The sequence below is a fragment of the Triticum aestivum genome, chromosome 6B (assembly GCF_018294505.1).
Source record: "Triticum aestivum cultivar Chinese Spring chromosome 6B, IWGSC CS RefSeq v2.1, whole genome shotgun sequence".
Taxonomy (NCBI): domain Eukaryota; kingdom Viridiplantae; phylum Streptophyta; class Magnoliopsida; order Poales; family Poaceae; genus Triticum; species Triticum aestivum.
The window spans coordinates 456,675,079-456,681,639 of NC_057810.1; positions in this window are offsets into that span (position 1 = coordinate 456,675,079).

A 6,561-nucleotide genomic window follows, 5' to 3' on the forward strand; every position below is an offset into this window, starting at 1 on the left:
TATACAGGCTTTCAATGTGCATGAAATCATCACCTCTATATATAAGTTCTCCAGAGATCAAAAGCATCGCAGCAAGCCAATAATTATGTCCAGATCAAAACTAAACATTCTGATATATATGATCTTGACATAATCCAGCAACATTGATAGGCTACCAATGGACGAACTCTTCATTGAGCATATGACATAATATTAGTAACCAAAGTGTACTCCAAGAGATATAAAAATTATGCGCACAAATGAAAAATGCAGCTTATGATTACAAATGTGTAGATGATAATATACGGTACCTAAAAAGGTGAGGAGCCAAACACCAACTCCTTGGGATCATTAAACGGGTCACAAATTACACCCAAGGTCTCCAGTTTGGGCACAGAGATGATAGTTATTTGTGAAGGTGTATAACAATTATCAAGGAGCAACCTTTGAGGTGAAGGTGCATCTTCGATGATGAGTTGATGTCCTTAAAACAGATTCCAATGCTTTTAAGGTGAGGCAACTTTATTTGGAGACAACTGATACGGATTTCTATTCCCAAAACAATCAGCAAGCGCTCCAGGGTAGGGTAACTGGAGTGGATGATGATGTGCAGTGAGGCCTCCGACAGATAAACCACCACAAGCGAAAGTTTTTTTAGCAGTGGGAGTCAAAGCATTTGTACCAGATCATCTGGTAGATGGCACCAGGCGAAGGTGGCGGTGTGGAGAGAGGAGGAAAATCGCGAGATGGACAATGGTGGTGTGGGCACGAATTCTTGGTGTGTTTGTGGTATGAAACTTTTGTGTTAATGGTACAACTCAAACTGCTGGAGTTTTCCGAATTCAGGGAATGTCAGCCAAGCGTCCACCATGCCGGGTATGGACAGCAGGTAGCTTGTCAGGATGCAAAGGCATTGAACGGGGCCCTACTGGTGAGAAGAGACGATGGCTCTAAGGAGATCAAATTCAGGAAGGACAGATATCTGACGATAGTCAAGATTGAGGGGCGTGGTGCGCCATAGAGGGCGCCACCGAGATGAGAGGACTTGTGTGCGACAGAAATCCTTGGTGGGGAGAAGCGAGATGATCTCCTCAAGGATGACGTCCGGGAGATCGCTGATGCGATCCACCGGAGATTCTACCGTTTCCTCAGATCCGGGTGCGGGGGCTCGCCGCGGGGCTCGCTGCTTCTCCCCGCGCTATCGGGTGCGGGATCTACAACCGGCGTCGCCGCTGGTGGGAGCCTCATCTTCTTAGCGCTGGGGCCAGCCGACTCCATTTTCCTTGTGGGCGTCGTGCCGAGCTCATGGGATTGAGCAGATTAGCCAGAGACGAGCCTAGTGGCAGTGCGAGTGGGGAAGAAGGATAGCTGGGGATTTCTGTAGGAGTGGAAGAAGAGGAGCAGGTGTTTTCTGTACGAGTGAGGAAGAAGGTGAGCAGGGGTTTTCTGGACGAGTGAGGAAGATTGGGGAGCGAGGGAAATTGGGGGGAGACGAATGCGGGAGAGCGAGTTGTTCATGTTTATAAGGCCCGCTGCACTAACTACTCGCTTTTTCCCAAGAACCTCTCTCTTCTTTTGCGTTGCTGCATTGGAGCTGGCGCATGGACTTGGCTGACTGGCCATGCATACAGGATGCATGTGCCCGCCGGCCACTGCATGCGCCTGGTTTGTTAATAGGCCTATTTAATAGGGTGGTTATGGAGTAAATTAAGGAGATTTATTTTCTCTGTGTGCATCCACCAAATTAGAGGATGCGGTACTGGATGCAAACACTCACATTAAACTAAGCTTCAAAAGATACGGTATGCATAGTAACATTCAGAAGAACAAAAGTTTAGCATGTTTATGCATCTCAATGATTCACCGTACTATAACCAATACAAAGCCGTGAGAAGATGTGGAAATAAAGAAAATCGGTCGATGATTCTCTGAGCAAAGGGCCTCCCTGCGCATGCATTAATTTCCTGGGCATACTTGTTTCTTCTCAATGTTGCGAGCACTTTGAGCATGTTGGCAACTCCACAGCTAGCTAGCTGCCTCATCTTGCAATTGATGCTGACACATTTGTAGCAAACACACGAGGCAATAGAGAAGACTCAATATGAGTCCATATTGTGCAGTTCCCCTAAAATCATCTTCATTGTCCTGAATATGAAAAGATAGGAAAATAGTAGCTATACTTAAACGGTGTTGCAAAATAGTAGCACCTATCAATAGCTCGGCATGACAAAACACAATCATCGGGACGAAGGGGATACTGACCTGCCTGAGGAAGATTATATATAATTTCATAAGTCCTTGGATGATTTCCACCTTTGGCTGCACTGCTTGTTTGCTCCTCCACACATGATAGGATCGTTCCGCTCTGCATTCAGCAAGTCAATGTACGAATAAGCTAATTTCATCTTGCGGTGGTCATTGTACCTAGTTACAAATGTAGGAATACCTGGAGCACCATGAGGTTAGCTGACAGCAGGTAGATGCAGCCATATAAATTTTGTGGGGTGCTACCAAAATTGAGGTTTGTATCCCTTCCCGTTATGAGAATTCTTCTAGAAGTTGGTAGAATGTGACGGCTTGTTCTTTGCATCAAACTTGCCTTTCCCCTGAGATTTGTTCTTATTGTTTTGGGGCTGATTGGGCTGGAAGTTCTTCTCGTGTACCATGTGGGCACTAGAAGCTCCCTCAGCGGCCCGAGCACGTGTGTCTTTTGCTCTCGCTTTCTCAAAATCAAGAGTGCTAATGAGATCCAAAACAGAAAACTCATGTCTCTTGTTTTTAAGAGAAGTAGCAAAATCATTCCACGAAGGTGGAAGCTTGGCAATGATGGTCCCAATAACAAATTTTTCCGGCAACACACACTTAAAGTACTCAAGTTCCTTAGAGAGTGACTATATCTCATGAGTCTGCTGAACAACAGAGCACTCATCAGTCATCTTGTAGTCACATAATTTCTCCATGATGTACAACTCGTTACCAGCACCCGAGGGCCCAAACATGGCCTCGAGCGCAGCCCACATGTCTTTGCCGCTGTCAAACGACATATATGAATCCACAATGGAATCGTCAAGAACACTCAGCAGGGTGGATTTGAAGAGGGTATCCATGTTCTCAAAAGCTTCCTACTGTGTAGGATTAAGATCGCCCTCGGGCTTACCCTTAGTGGCGTCATAGCAGTACATGATCTGAAACCAATATACTACTCTTGTGCGCCACCTTTTATATTGCATCCCCTTAAAAGTAGGCAGCTTCAAAAGCGCAGCAAAACCACTCGGAGTAAATTGCCTATAATCAGGTTTTTGGATTGGATTGTTGAATATATGAGCAATTTACTATGAGATTTAATCTGAATCAGCAGTAAATAGATCATGATGACAATTGCAAACAACAAAATAATGATGCAGACTAAACGAGGAGGATAGAATCACATACTGTACAGCGGGAGCAGAACCGCTGTGGTTGATGTTGTCACTCATGTCGTTGATGAAGAGGTTACCGAGGTCGGGGAAGAAGGCTATCGTTGAGGAAGTCGTCGCTGGTAGGAGTCACAAGAGTGTGCTCCCCAAAAACCTGATCGCCCCTCTCCCGTAATACAGGATCACAAAAGGCGGGGTTCGGAGGACTGCTGTCCCTTCACGCGGTGCACGCCGGAAGGAGGGTTGGAGAAGAATTGTGTGGCGGTGCTAAGATCTGAAATGGTGCAAAACCATATGACACAGCGGCGGCTAGGGTAGAGCATGTCAGGTCGGTCGTGCGAGTAAGACCATAGTATAATAGTAGGCCTTTGGCCCCAAACCCCACGTTCAAGTCAATAATAGCCCCACCAAGGTTTGTCTCAAAAAATGGAGTAATTAAGGCGTCCATTAGACCCTTTAGTATAAATACTATATCATTAATAATGGCCCCACCTTTTGTCTCACAAAGTATGTTCGGGCTCCTGCTACTCCCTCCGTCCAGGTGCATAGGGCATCTAAGAAGAGGCAATGTGATTTAGGCACGTAGAGATTGGGTGAGGTGAAAATTAAATGATCTATTTTATGGGCAGCTAGCGCGCCATTCAAACATGGCAGCCAACCAACTTGCTTATTAATAGGTGGATTGTATGCAAAAACAATTAGTGCTCTTTGCATGCACGGGAAGATGGATAGGCTATTTGCATGCACTGGACGTGCAGATTCAAGTCCTATCTAGGATTGGTCATGTAATTAATAACGTGAATTTTCTAAGATGCCCTATGCACCTAGACGGAGGGAGTACAACCGGCTATAAGTTTTCAATCCACTTCTCTTCTCTCTCCTCTTCTCTCTCCTTCAACTAAGCATAAATATTATATTTAAATCCTTATAGCCTGCTTATGTCATCTAATTGTAGCACTTGCTCTAAAGTTACTCTCCACTGTGTAGTCTAAAATGTCGGGCGTGCAGCGGGCAGTGCCCTCCTCGGCGCGCCGCTTCAACGTCGGAAGCAGTGAGAGGTCACGTCGCCCTGACTTGCCATCAATGTGGAGCGGTGGGCTCAGCTGGCGCCGAGTGAGAAGCGCGCGCGGGAGGGGGTAGGGGTTTTTGTTGGGCCAATAAGGTGAGAATTCAACTTGGGATCGGTCCGGACAAGGAAATATCATGTGCTCCCATACTCTACATACTAGTAAGGTACACGTGCATTGCACACATGAGATTCTGGTGGTTTGTGCATTATATTTCTACATGTGGAGTCTTCTAGATTCTACATGTGGCAAAATCTGGTGGAATGTAGATCATATCCAACGGCCAGTAGTTCTCGGATTTGCCATCTTTGTATCGTCGGATTGGCTTCATCCAACGACCAACTTTCAAAGTTATTCACATACTATATCTATAAATAAAGATAAATACTCCTATATAGTGTACCAGTATGGGGTAATATAGACCGTTGGATCTTTTCAATTAGACGACTCACATTGAATTGACTTGGATAGAGGACTGCATGGCAATACATAGGCGGTTAGATAGGACAATTTGACGGCCCAGGATGCACGGATTCGAGGTGGGGGGCACATGCATGTGCCTGACTACCACGCTGACAGAGTGTACATGCAAGTTCTTCCGGTGACAAGTGCTATCTATAAACCTCTGCTAGGCTTCCGCGAGGAAGTGCTCTCTACAGTAGTATTGCATGCAAGTACTACATGGAGAGAAGACAAAATGCATACTGCGGTGCAGCTTTGCTAAGAGAGAAATGTTGTAGAGTACTACGATAGGAGGGACTGAAGGCATTTTCGTTTAGTATACAATCAGATGGTTAATATTTATTAGATTGGTTTTTCAAGTGAAGTCCAGAGGCATACAATGATTGGCCCGGTTACCAGATTTGGAACAAAAGAATATTAAAAGCTTAGTGGGTGTTTTAACCAGTAAAAAACACTAAATAGCTCTTCTTTTTTGCTTAGAAAAAACTAAATAGTTGTTATTTTCTCTTATAAATGTGTTTAAAAATATGACACATGTTTCCCCTTTGTTTCCACCAATATTTTGTGCATAGACTTTTGATCAACGTATATGGACTTTACTAGGAAAAAGAAGCTAATAAATTAAAAAAAATCATTATATACTATTCCCTCCGTCCCATAATGTAAGTTGTTTTTTGGCACTAGCGCAGTGCCAAAAATCGTCTTGCATTATTGGACGGAGGGAGTACTAATTAATTTTTTTACTTTATTACTTACAATATACAACATTTTGTTTGAACAAGTATACAACATTTCACAATAATGATAAATCCACACATGCGTGGCACGTGCCATGTACTAGTAGGGGTATAGATGACACTAGTCTATGTTACTACTCCCTCCTTTCCGCTTTATAGAGATGTTTAGAGTAGCACTTAGCACGCCCTTGAGCGTGGACCTTGACTGTGTACGTCATCTTGTGTCTCATAATTTTCCTCATCATCATCTGAGTCCTAGAAAGATCTCACCCACATCATCATTAGGCATGCAGCCACCTTGATAGACAACGTGCGCAGAAGGAGTAGAGACGATTGGGGACGCACCACGTCGTGGGCACTCCGTACATGCTCGTGTGCGTGCAGCGTGCGCGTTTTTTCATCGGTGCTAGCTCTAAGGCCAAGGTTGCGGTCGTCTTCGTCTCCGACTAGTCGTTGAGCAACGACGGCAAAGAGGTGCTGCAAGAGATGTGTAGGCGCCGTTGTGTGCGAGCTTCGCCGTAGCACGACGAACCGGACGTCGCGACAGATGGCGCACGCCTCCATGCAGTAGAGTGTGTGTGCATGCATGTGTTATTCACGTGCATTCTGCGGCCGAGTGTGTGTGTGCATGCACGTGTTGTGTACATGCGTTGTGTGCTCCATGCTGTGCGCGTATGTGCATGAGTTGGATTGGATGGAGTTAGTGCGTTGGCATGTGTACATGTGTGGCAGCATGCGTCATGTACATGCGTGGCTTGTTGCGTGGTTATCAATATAAACTATAAAACATCTTCAACTTAGCATCTTGATGTATCGTTTCTACTGGTTAGCGAAGAGTTCATGTTCTTTTATTTGTTTATAGGTGGGTAGGCGGCAAAAAACAGGGGAAAACGTGCAAGG